Source organism: Dama dama, chromosome 29 (assembly GCF_033118175.1).
Source record: "Dama dama isolate Ldn47 chromosome 29, ASM3311817v1, whole genome shotgun sequence".
Classification (NCBI taxonomy): Eukaryota; Metazoa; Chordata; class Mammalia; order Artiodactyla; family Cervidae; genus Dama; species Dama dama.
The window spans coordinates 13,925,229-13,938,960 of record NC_083709.1 but is presented as its reverse complement, the minus strand read 5'-3'; the positions used below and the strand labels follow the sequence as shown (position 1 = coordinate 13,938,960).

Here is a 13,732-nt window from a genome sequence, read left to right as displayed (position 1 = left end):
CGGTTTTTCCAGTAGTCATGTATGACTGTGAGAGTTGGACCATAAAGAAGGCTGAAGAACTTATGCTTTTCAAACTGTGGTGCTGGAGGAGACTCTCGAGAGTCCCTTGGATAGCAAGGAAATCAAAGAGTCAATCCTAAAGGAAATCAACCCTGAATATTCATTGGAAGGATTGATGCTCATCAGTCCTTTGGACATCTGATGTGAAAAACTGACTCATTGGAAAAAGATCCTGATGCTGGGAAAGACAGGGAAGGAGGAGAAGGGGGCGGTGGAGGATGAGATCAGAGATGGATGCTGATAGGACCACCATGAGGGGAATGCACATGCTGTTTACTTTGTCCTGGATTGTTCAGTTAATCAAGGTGGTGAGACGTGTGAGTAACCCCATTTGGTTTCCAACCAAGCCCCAAAATTTGAAGAAGTGTCATCAATCCCACCTCAGTTGTGCTACAGCGAGCTCCATGCCCATGCTCTACAATTTATCATTGCAGTTTGGGTCTTAAAATCCTATTTAACCTACCTCTTTATCCACTTGGAACCAGCTGACACATCTAGTGGAGACAAATGCTCTTGGACATTAAAATTACTCAGTAGTAACATCACCCATCCCCCATGCCCCAAAAGTATAAAGCAGGGAAGGTTAATGTACCGATCATTGAAATGATTTCCACTGCTATGACCTAAAATAAATGTTAGAAAACCAATATATCTCAAAGTTTTCAAATATCTGACCTCAAGCTTTTCTTAATCAGTCATTAACTATAATGGTTCAGGTCAAAGCTGGTTCAGACATGAAGGCAGAAGTCACCAATCATAATGTTGACATGGTTGTCACTCTCCTCAAACAAGCAAGGGGAAGAAAAAATCCAATGGAGGGCAATGCAATTTGCATAAGATGTTCTTGAATAATTTGACTGCAATGCTTATTTAACATGGCTAGTATTTGGATTCGGAGAAGGCAATGGCACCCCACTCCAATACTCTTGCCTGGAAAATCCCATGGTCTGAGGAGCCTGGTAGGCTGCAGTCCATGGGGTCGCACAGAGTCAGACATGACTGAAGTGACGTAGCAGTAGCAGTAGCAGTATTTGGATTGACAATTAATGTTTAGCCTGTGATATTACCAGAGATCCTGGAATAGGTTTGAATCAGGAACATGTGTTTCAAAAAGGGAGTGTGTTCTTTCGGAAAGGATGCAACTTGATGCAAAGTACTGGATGGAGAAAATGAACTAGTAAAGTAGGAAAAGAATTTGGATGGTGTACTGCTCATTGCCTGTGGATATACGATGTAACACTTCAGGCAAAAGGTCAATGGGGACTCAGACATTAAAGGACAGAGCTTATTTTTTCAGAGAAGTATTATTACTTCATGCAGTTCTCAGCCACATATTTAAAAATGTTTTGTGATACTGAAGACAGTCCAAATAAAGACAATAAAAATGATATAAAGTACAGAAAACCTGATCTTTGAGCAAGGCTAACAAAAACACACTTGTGCACACCTACAGGAAAACAGAGGGACCGTGGAGACTGGCAATAGCCCTCAAAAGAACACACTAACATAAGGCTTTAAATAGTCATTCCGGGTCAATCAACGAAGTCTATCATGACAAACAAGCAAAAGAGTCTTCTTTAATTGCAACACAGAGGTTTGCAACATGCTTTCTTCAGAGGCATGCACATTTAAAAAACAAAACAAACTAAACAGAAAAGAGAATGTGTGGCATATAAGAAAAAGCTGGAAGTAACTCAGTTTTAGGGTGAAAAATCTGTGATGCTCCACTTTAAATTGGCACATTGTTTGTTCAGTTAGGAAAAAAAAAAATTCTTTTATGGTTTCCTTTAATTTCAGGAGTTTGATGGACATGTGTCTGACTCTTTGACCCCATGGACTGTAGCCCGCCAGGCTCCTCTGTCCATGGGATTCTCCAGGCAAGAATACTGGAGTGGGTTGCCATTTCCTCCTCCAGGGCATCTTTCTGACCCAGGGATCGAACATTTGTCTCCCACGGCTCCTACATTGGCAGGTGGATTCTTTACCACTAGCGCCACCTGAGCGCCATCTCAGAAGCCCATACTATATGAAAGTAAATCAACAAATTATATTCAGAGGCTGTTCCTTCCTCGATGCCCCCTCCCACCGCGCCCTCCACGCCCCTCCCCCCCCCCCCCCCCCCCCCCACACTCTGCAAGAAAGTTGGAAAACTCATTTAGGGAAATGTTTGTCCTGTTGCAACCCACATGCATTCAGCAGTCTGGTCCTCCCTTCGCAAAGCTGGCACTAAGACAGATGAAAGGTCTTCAGAGCAGTGGGAGACAGATGAAATTCTGGCTGGTGAGGAACGACTTAACGTACTCTGGTGCCAACAACTGTTAGGCAGTAATTTGGTTCCACATCACTCCTAGTAATCGAATGCACTTTACAAAGCACCCTGCCAGAACCCACACAAATGGGGTGGGGGGAAATAACTTCTATTCAACTTGTTAAATTTTACATCACTTCTCCCTGGTAGCAAAAGCAACAGAAAGGAGATGAAGTGAGGAGCTGCGATCGTGGGCTGGACAGGGTTCTCAGGGCTCTGTGCTGGTGGGAGTTGTCAGGAAAGGAAGCAACCCAGCCCAGGTTTGTATATTTTGGACTCTATCTTCACGTCATCAACCTCCTCCTGAAATCTAGGACACAGAGCCAAGTGACTTCAGTCATAGGAAAAATGTGGCCCTCTCCTGGAACCACGCTATTAAAATGAGTGGCATGGATCTAAAAGAAGGTTGAGCACCAAAGAACTGATGCTTTTGAATTGTGATGCTGGAGGAGACTCTTAAGAGTCTCAAAGCAGTCAATCCTAAAGGAAATCAACCATAAATGTTTATTGGAAGGACTGATGCTGAAGCTGAAGCTCCAGTACTTTGGCCACCTGATACGAAGAGCTGACTCACTGGAAAACACCCTGATGCTAGGAAAAATTGAAGGCAGAAGGAGAACAGGGTGACAGAGGATGAGATGGTTGAATGGCATCACTGACCCAATGCACATGAGTTTGAGCAAGCTCCAGGAGATGGTAAAGGACAAGGAAGCCTGGCATGCTGCAGTCCATGGAGTCCACAAAGAGCTGAACATAAATGAGTGACTGAATAACAAGAATGCTTTGTTGAAATGTATTTTTGAATACTGACTTTATGTAGCCACAATAGGTTATTTATTGCTTTGAAAATGTATTGATAGCCTTTGATTCATGGCCAAACTTCTTTAATGATATTTCTTTCCTTTCAGAGATAAGACTTTCTACCAAGGGAGGAAATAAGTGTGTGAGTCTAGGGACATGGCAGGGAGGAGATCAGAAACGACAGCCATATAAAAATAAAAATACGACTAAAATTTAACCTACTTTAAACGAAAGAACCTTGATTCTCTAAACCAGGCAGGGCCCTATAAGACTTTCCTAGAATAGTGCATGTGTGCATGCTAAGTTGTTTCAGTCATGTGGGACTCTTAGTGATCCCATGGACTGTAGCCCGCCAGGCTCCTCTGGCCATGGGATTCTCCAGGCAAGAATATTGGAGTGGGTTACCATTTCCTCCTCCACTGGATCTTCCTGACCCAGGGATTCAAAACCGCCCCTTGAATCTCCTGCATTTGGTGGATTCTTTGCCATTAGCACCACCTGGGAAGCCCTTTCCAGAACAGACCCTGCCCTTATCCACTGCCTGCCTTTTGTCTTTAGAAAAACTTTAGTCAAAGAATAAATTAAATCAGAGAAGTAAGAAAATGCAGAAAAAAGTAAAAAAAAAAAAAAAAAATCAATCAAGACAAAAGAATAATACTTTAACCACTAAACAAAATTAAGAAACTTTAGTTCAGGAATTCCGTTGGTGGTCCAGTGTTTAAGACTTGGTGCTTTTAATGCTGAAGACCCAATACATGGTCTGGGAACTAAGATCCCACAAGCTGGGAGGAAAACAAAGAATAAAAAAAACCTTTGGTTCTTCCTCAAAGACTCCTGGGGCTTCCCTGGTGGCTCAGATGGTAGAGCATCTGCCTGCAGTGCAGGAGGCTGGGGTTCGATCCCCGGGTCAGGTGGATCCCCTGGGGGAGGGCATGGCAACCCACTGCAGTAGTCTTGCCTGGAGAATCCCAAGGACAGAGGAGCCGAGCAGGCTACAGTCCATGGAGTTACAAAGAGTCAGACACGACTGAGCGACTAACATGTTCACTTTCAAGGACTACAGATAATATTCTAAGCATGCCCTTTGAGCTGTTTTGCAGATACTGAAACCCCACCAGGGGGAAGAAGTTAAACATCTGCTGCCCACAAGCATGAAGACCCCAGACCAGTTGGAACTAGAAGGTTGATGATACTGCCTCCTAATTACCTCACCACCAGGCAATCAGAAGGTCCACGTGCTGACCACGCTCTGCTCCTTGAACATCATAAAGCTCCTCACTACCCCTTCCTGGGTGGGACACACAGTCTTAAGGGCATTAGCCTGCTGTGGCCCCCTTGGCCTGGCAAAGTAATAAAGCTATTTGGTTCTATTTCACCCAAAACTCTGTCTCCCAGATTTAATTTGTCATGGGTGTACAGAGGCCAAATTTCGGCAACAGTTGGTGAATCAGAATTTTGTAGTAAAATAGAGGATAGACTTTATGGAGAGACAGATCAGAGTCTGATTCATGTTTGGGCCATTTATCAATGTGTGATATTAAGTAAATTGTTAAATTTCTTGTTTTTTCACTTATAAAATCAGGATAAAAATATCAACTTCAGAAGTTGATGATGATTATTACATAACAGGCTTGGCACATGGTAGGTTCTGATGAAATGGTGGCTTTCATTCATATTATGATTATTATTTACAATTAAGGCTGTTCAAGGTAAATTAGTTTACAATCAGGAAGTCTGCAAATTTTGGTGTTTAGTGCTTTCAACGTGTTAACTCCTAAAGAAATCTAACTTAACACCATAGCATAGGGACTTTCCTGGGGGTCCAAAGGTTGAGACTTCATCTTCCAGTGCAGGGGGTCTGGGTTCAATGCCTAATCATGGAACTAAGATCACACATGCTTCATGGCCAAAAGACCAAACACAAGTTCAATAAAGATTTTAAAAATCGTCTCCATCAAAAAACATGTTAGGTGCTCCCTTTGGCAGCCAATATACTAAAATTGGAATAATACAGAGATTAGTCGGGCCCCCGTGCAAGGATGGCATGCTAATTCACGAAGCACTCCTTACTTTACTCAGGATGGGGGGACACATGGGCACCCATGGCTGATTCATGTTGATGTATGGCAAAAAACACCACAATATTGTAAAGTAATTATCCTCCAATTAAAATAAATAAATTAACTTTAAAAATCTTAAAACAAAATAAACCATAGCATAGTTTTGTTAGAGAATTTAGCCTTTTATGCAACGTTTAAGCAAAAGAAAACCTCCGAAAGTCACCCAGGGTAGTAAGAGGAAAGTGAAATTCTAACTTAATTAAAAATTAAATATCTAATAAAAACACACTTTTGGACTTTCTGTGAAGATATGCTCGCCTTTTATCAAGATTTCCAGCCTGCCAAGCAGACTTCTACAGATTGCATGATCAAAACAAATGATTCTCTTTTATTTGACAAATAGAGGACATTGAGGGGATGGACAGGACTAAGCCTCATCTTTTGAGCAGAAAGGATGCTTGTAGCTCACCTCCCTTGCAGATTCAAGGTCAGTGGGTCTCACCACGGGACCCAGGGCCTCCCCTGAACCAGTGTTTCCCCTACCTGATGTTTAAAAAATAAAATGTTTAAAGTATTATCTGCTTAGAATAAAAGGGAAAAGAAAGATAAAGCAAACAGACAGAACATGGTCTGATAATTTCCATCTGGGGAAACATTAACATTATTAATAGTATTAATATTACCAATCATTTCTCAAAGAAATGAAGTTTATTCTTTTTTTCATACTTGTATGAATTTGTAAGTAAATAACTGATTTCAAACAGTTCTGGGTTTCAGTGAATCATTGTTTGCAGCATATTCGTATACAGTGTGTGCCCTTCATGGTTAATATAGTAGAGTCATTGCTTTTCCCCCAGAATTCATACCAAATGCTTCTAGTGAAGAAGATACATAGCAGTTTGCATCTGTCTTTCTCCTCAGAGCCCAAGTTTCACGGTACTAGTTTTTATTCACATAATAGAATAAGTTCTGCAAAAATTAACCCGAAGACCTTGAAAAGCTTTGTAAGTAAGTCTGCTCTCTTGTATGTATCAGTAACTCATCCGAGAGTTCTGCAGACAAAATCTCATTTCTACGTGCAATCCAAAAAAATAGGACAAGGAGCAGTGTGAAGGCTGAGGTCTCAATGCACAACTCAAATCGTGGGCAGTGCATTTGGAGGCCCTGACATACACAAGAAACTCTCTTGATGCTCTAATTAAATCTGTCTCTATGTCTATCCTCAAAACACACCAGCCTTCTGATTCCAAAATACATAACTTTCATGTGTTTCTTTTAAAAATCTTTTGTCTCTCTAGAGAAATGTAATTCTCAAAGTCTTCATGAAGTTTCAAATAATATAGAGTAGCCTGGAGTGGGATAAATCAGAGGTGAAACATGCTTGAATTTTTTAAGTTATATGTAAGAATAGGGAAAAAAGAAATATAAGATAATGTGTACACATGTTCTTAGCATATTGCATTCACAAATATGCATTTATGAATTAATATTTATAAATAAGGAGAAGGGAAGACAGAGGATAAGATGGTTGGATGGCATCACCAACTCAATGGACTTAAGTTTGAGCAAACTCTGGGCGATAGTGAAGGACAAGGAAGCCTGGTGTGCTGCAGTCCATGGGGTCACAAAGAGTTGGACACCACTTGGTGACTTAACAACAAATACATACATCTACATATGTATTTATCTGCACAGGAATAATGAAATACATTTTGCATTTATAGACTAGTTTCTGTCTTAAGTGTTTAACCATTTTCATTCCTTGAGGCTCATCCATGTTTTACTAATTCAGATTTGGGATGGTCTTCATTGAGCACAAAGAAACACCTTTTTTTTTTTTTTCTGGAGAATTACCTTAATATCCTAGAAGAAAACATATGTTATTTTATTTGGAACTGAGATTTTACAAATCAGGAACACTGCTCTACGCCCGGCAAATTTTTCCAAGACCAAACAGGACTCAAGTTCTCTCACCTGTCCTGTTAGGGGTTCTCTCCTTCCGCCAGGACTCCTGGGTGCCTGGCCCACTCCCCGTTTCCATCAAACATGCTCTCGTCTGCTTTTCCATCCTGGGGAGACCACATAACAGAGTGACCAGAACGTAGACCATGTTAGGGGCAGTTCTGGCCACTCAGACTACTTCCTGGGGGTCTGACTTTTGCCTAGGGTGTCAACCAAGCATCACGGTAGGAATAAAAATCATACCACATACACAACCTAAATGTAGTCTGAAATGTGTCATCTGTAACACATTCATATTTTATTTTTTAAAAATTTAGGATCATGACTTTTTTTAACTTCCTGGAAATCATTTTGGTTGTTTTGAATCTCTTTAGAACTTCTCATTGACACTTTAAATTGCTCAGTTTTGTTCTAGTTCTGCTCTCATTTGTGTGTCCGTATTCCAAGTGTCCAAGTGATTCAAAACATGGTTCTTCTCTTTCAAGTCACATGTCTGTGTGCTGCTGGGTGCTTAGTCGCTCAGTCATGTCTGACTCTTTGTGACGCTATGGACTGTAGCCTACCAGGCTCCCCTGTCCATGGGATTCTTCAGGCAAGAATACTGGAGTGGGTTGGTTGCCATTTCCTTCTCTGGGAGATCTCCCTGACCCATGGATTGAACCCATCTTTCCTGTGTCTCCTGCACTTCATGCAGATTATTAACCACTGAGCCGTTATGCACCCCCTTAAAGCCATAAGACCCTTCTAAATAGACAGTTATCTTTCTCTGTGTCAGCGACTGTAATATCCCTTCCACCCATCTGGGTTACCTTGTGAGGTCAAGTACTATGAGTAGATAACCATCATTGGCTGAGAGGAAGCTGGTGTTTTGCTCGGTGACCCACTGTCACTGGAAGTGGATATTAAGGGCTCTCTACAGGGCATGTCCCAAACAGTCTCTGTTTCTGGAAGCCAGTGGAAGAGGTTGGTTTCCTCCACAACTGCCCCTCCTGTTCATCTTGAACCAGGGGGATAGCCAGCGTCCCACAGTAAATGAGCTGGACCAATGTCCCCTCATGGTACAGGATACAGTCTCCATGGACAACTGGTCTCCCTTCATGGCAACCCAGAAATCTGTTCACTTGCACATGTTTTTCTAGATGAAGACACCTCTTTTCAAGACTCAGATGCTCGATCCTCTCTTAATTGCAAGAGAGATGCACCTCCTCTAGGAGGATTCTGCTGTAGCAGAAGTTTGTACATATTTCAATAAAAGATTGTTCAATCTAGTGGCTGGGACATGAAACTCATGGATTAGAAAGGAGAAAGAACCAGAAACAAATGCTCAATACCATCTTCTAAATGTCCTCTTTTCCAAACTTAGAAACTTAGAAAGAAATCTGAAAGGAGGAAAAGATATGAGATTTCTATGGAATCATTAAATAGTAATAATGCAACTACTTGATCCAAGAAATATTAAGTGACTTCAAATGAACAGGATGACAATGACATAGCGCTAATTATGGGAAAAGAAATAAAGCCCTTGCTATTGGTAAATTATATAAAACAACCTTGAAGAATAAGCCAGAAAAGGGGATTAGTATGAATAATATTAGATAAAACATATGTACACATGCCCATTCATTCATTCATGCATGCATACACATACACAGACACATACATTACACATACACACACGCATACCCCACAGAACAATATCCATGTATAAGAAAAAAAAATCGGCCTGAAAATAAAATATAACCAAGATAACTGAAAAACTTCACTGAAATAAATAAAAGAAAATTGAACAAAAGAACACACATATTTCGTAGCTGGATGGGAAATCAATTTTTCTCAAAATTGATCTATGTATTTAATTCAGTCTCAATAAATTATTCAGCATTACTTTATGTTTAGAAGGTGTGGGTGTTAAGGTGTGAGTAAAAAAAAATATTTTTTTTTTAAAGAAATGTGAAAGTGTTAGTTGCTCAGTTGTGTCTGACTCTTTGCAACCCCATGAACAGTAGCCCACCAAGCTCCTCTGTCCATGGGCTACTCCAGGCAACAAGACTGGAGTGGGTTGCCATTCCCTTCTCCAGGGGATCTTCCTGACCCAGGGACAGAACCTGAGTCTCCTGCATTGCAGGCAGATTCTTTACCATCTGAGACACAAGGGAAGTAGTTAGAGAAAATATATAAGGTCAGATATGATCACAAGGAGTACTACCACATTAATGAAATCAGGTTGGTACTAATGCTGGACTAAAAACTGAAATGGGGAAAAATTACGTAAGAAAGGAGAAGTGTCCATATATGCATGTGGTGTCCACATAATGCAACATCTAACATGGGTCCTCAAGCAATGGAAGGGTTTTGGCACAAAGAGCTCAATTCACATTCTCATCTCATGTCATTCTAGATGGAGACAAAGTTGATTAAAAAAGACAATTAACAATATCATTAATATTTTAAAGTTAGTAAAGTAATAGAAGTTAGACAAAAGTTTACCTGGTTTTTCAAATTAAATATTTTTTAAAAACAAAGGCTGAAATAAAAATTGTAAAGAAGAAAAAATTTCACTTTAATTATTTTCATTGTAAAATAATAAAACTAAAATGCTATCAACGTGGGAGAAAACTTGCAACAAGGCAAAAATAATAACATAATCAATATAATATAGTATTATAATGATTTTTATGCATGTTGATAAGAAAAATGCAGGAATAGTAAATCAAGTACAGTATTTTAACAAACAAATCACTGAAGATAAAACATGCCAAATATGTGTTGAAATTGTTTATAATCTGACAACTATGCTTTAAAAACAACTTCTATAACCTGTTTTGCTTGCTTAATTAGTATAGCTTTTAAAAACTGATAATATTTAGTTTCAGCAGTGTTACAAGTTGCTATGAGAAATGAATATTGATATAAACTTTTTAGAAAATATTTTGTAATATATTGGGTCTTAAATATGTTCATAAACTCTGATCCAAATTCTTATACTTCCCATATGTACTCTAAGAAATAATCTACAATTAGGAAACAAGTATTTATGGCAAGTATTTCAATAGGGAGCTATTTATAGCAATAAAAATTGGTAAGAGCATAAATGGTTAACAAACTTAATATTGTAGCTGATTATGATTCTTGCATATATGGAGTACCCTACAACTATTTAAATAATATATGCAAGGTTTTTCCAGAAAAGAAAATTATGCTTTTGGCAAATGGTAAATGATTTTTGCATAATTCAATATAGTACATAAAATATAAGTTAAAGTATATAAACAACAGAAGGAGAAAAGACTAAGGTTCACACCGTCTGCCTTTGAATGGAAGAATTTTAAGCTAATCTTTTTCATTATCAATGAAAGTTTTTTTTAAAAAATTTTATTTTGTTTATAGTCATCTTAACTCGGCAATGTTTCTACAGGATTGAGAGTTGTATTTCCCCAATATTCCATTAGGGAGTACACTCTTGGTTGCTATGTATTTAATTGCAATACACTGACACCTTTTTTTGTTAGAGTCATTGCTACGATGAAGCGTATTGCACATATTTTCCCCAAGTTGACTATCTCAGGATGGATGAGAATTCCATTTCAGATTCGCTTATGTTAAATCTACATCTCTGGGTCCATCTGGAGAGCCGGCAACCCCAGCCACTTAGAAGCTGGCTCTCTGGCTGGTGGGCAGTATGACTGTGCCCACCCTCAGGGGGGCTGTCCACTCACACCTGCCCTGGAAGAGTGAGGGAGAGGCAGCTCAGGAGAACCACCTTGTCCCCATTCGCCGTGTCTAGTTGACTCCATGGACTCTGGGTTTGCTCTGTAGACCTGTCCTCCGACTTGGGGCTATGTTGGAAAAAAAAAGGCCTCAGCTGATTTCTAGCACAAACCAGTCTCCAATGGTGAGATTTTTCAGATATCTGATAAGCTATTTCAAAACTCTATTTTTCCCTGCTATCTTTTTTGTTAAGAAGCTCCAGTTACCTCAAGAACATTCTTGGAATCTAGAAAGATGGTACTGATGAACCAATATGCAGGGCAGCAATGGAGATGCAGACATAGAGAACAGACTTGTGGACACAGTGGAGGAAAAAGAGGGGGAGACGAATGGAGAGAGTGGCATTGAAACACAAACGTTACCACATGTAAAATAGCTAGCTAGTGGGCATTTGCTGTATGGTGCAGGGAGCTCATACCCAGCGCTGTGTGATAACCTAGAGAGCTGGAAGGGGGGCAGGCGGGAGGTGGGAGGGAGATTCAAGAGGGAGGAAATGCATGCATGCCTGTGGCTGATTCATGGTGATGTATGGCAGAAACCAACACAGTATTATAAAGCAATTACCTCCAATTAAAAAAAAAAAAACAACTCAAAGTGGAAAAAAAGAACATTCTTGGGGAGCAGGGTAAGCAACAGTGATGTCTTAGGACAGCTGTCAGTTCTAGAGTATAATATTGCTTCAACAGGACCAAAAGTCTACCCCTTCTCTGAATAGACCCAGCTGGAAACAGTTCTTCTCCTCCATTCTCCCCATGCCTGCAGCTTAGAGTAGATGGGCTTTGCCCTGAAGGCAGGTAGAAGGAAAGCAGGGGCCATTTTCTCCTCCTATTTTTTGTTTCCCAGAGAGCCCCATAAGAGGGGTATGGATCACTGATCCAGTAGATAAGAAAGGGATATTTTGTTTTCCATTTGGATGGAGGTCCAGGATAACACAGTTGGTAAAGAAACTGCTTGCAATGCAGGATACCCCTGTTCCATTTCCAGGTCGGGAAGATCTGCGGGAGAAGGGATAGGCTACTCTACCCCAGCCACTCCAGTGGCTGCAGTGTGGGAGACCTGGGTTCGATCCCTGGGTTGGGAAGATGCCCTGGAGAAGGGAAAGGCTATCCACTTCTGTATTCTGGCCTGGAGAATTCCAGGGGGTACCAAAGAGTCGGACATGACTGAGCGACTTTCACTCACTCATTCCACGCCTACAGTTCCAATTATCTAGACCCATACAGAGGAATGGGTTTCTGGAGGAATTCGGAGGAACACTTTCTCTGGTGATTCCTACGGGTTAAGTGTCTGCTTGCAATGTATGAGACCTGAGTTCGATCCCTGGGTCGGGAAGATCCCCTGGAGAAGGAAATGGCAACCCACTCCAGTATTCTTGCCTGGAAAGTTCCATGGATGGAGGAGCCTGGTAGGCTACAGTCCATGGGATTGCAAAGAGTCGGACACCACTGAGCAACTTCATTTACTTACTTATAAGGAGGAAAGATGACAAGCAGGCCTTGGCATTCCCTTGAAAGTGAAAGTGTTAGTCACTCAGTCACCTCCAACTCTTTTGTGACCCCATGGACTGTAGCCCGCCAGAATCCTCTGTCCATGGGATTCCTCAGGCAAGAATACTGGAGTGGGTTGTGATTTTCTTCTCCAGAGGATTTTCCCAACCCAGGAATCAAACCCCCGTCTGCTGCATTGCAGGCAGATTGTTTACTGTCTGAGCCATGAGGGAAGCCCGGGAATTCCCTTGATCCCTGTTAAAAGCCAAATTAATTCTATAAAAGTTTGTTATACCTCCTCTTCAACTACGAGTTGAAAGAATTCATTCTCCTATGAATGCTGACGAGTACAGTGCCATATGGTATAATGTTTGAAGCCAATAACCGAAGTAACAAGGGCCTTAGGTCATTAAAAGGAAGAAAAATGGAAGGAAGGGAGGAAGGAAGTTATACTACTGTTTTAAAATTCAGCAGTTGACCAATATGAATATATCAAAAATGATTATTTTAGTTTTTTTATTTTTTTGACCATTTTATCTGGTTAATTTTGCATGTTCAATTTATCTAAGCCAAATAGGTAAAAAGTAGAAAGTGTCACTTAAATTACCTTTCTTTGAACATAAACTATCTACTCCTTTGTTTAAAATTCTATTATAAAAACAGGTGTTTAATTAGAATCATTTTAATCTCTTAAATTATTGCAATACACTGAAGTTACCAGCATCAAATATTAACTATGCTCTATGTGGAAAATATCAAGTATATCTGTCAGATTTATCCTGAAATAGCTCTAAATATGTTACATGGCAGCAATAAAAAGAAACTTTTACTAAACTCAGGAAGTCAAACTTTAAATATTTATAAAAATATATCATTTATTTTTCCTCAGCTTTTACAATAGCCTTAGAACTTTATTATTAATTTGGATTTTTTGTATAGATGTGCCCATTTTTTATATAAACATATATTTATTTCTAAATCTCATTCTTTGCGATCACATTCACTTTTATTTGGCTCATGGATACATTTTATTTATTTTGAAGATTGAAATAACTTCAAAGGTAAAACTGAGAGAAAATATTGACTCTGTTCTAGGGTATCTATTACCATGGAAAATGACCTTTGCATGTGCTTGTGCTTAGGGACACACACACACACACACACAGTCCATTAGTTTCCTCTGGTTGAAGCACCTGGCATGTTTCATCAGCAGCCACAGAATTCTCTCTCAATTGTTAAGGGGCCATTTCTATATTAATGCAATGTTTGGCTTGCAGTGGGGTAAA

General features: G+C 40.0%; 1 protein-coding gene and 1 non-coding gene across 2 annotated transcripts in view; one reads left to right on the top strand and one right to left on the bottom strand.

Annotated features, from left to right (window-relative positions):
* GALNTL6 (polypeptide N-acetylgalactosaminyltransferase like 6) overlaps nt 1-13,732 on the bottom strand; it is a 1,397,085-nt gene that overhangs the window by 1,122,917 nt on the left and 260,436 nt on the right. The gene's annotated exons all lie outside the window — the stretch shown is intronic.
* LOC133048997 (U6 spliceosomal RNA) lies at nt 5,142-5,243 on the top strand. Its single transcript, XR_009691165.1, has one exon. It is a non-coding gene; the product is annotated as a U6 spliceosomal RNA (small nuclear RNA).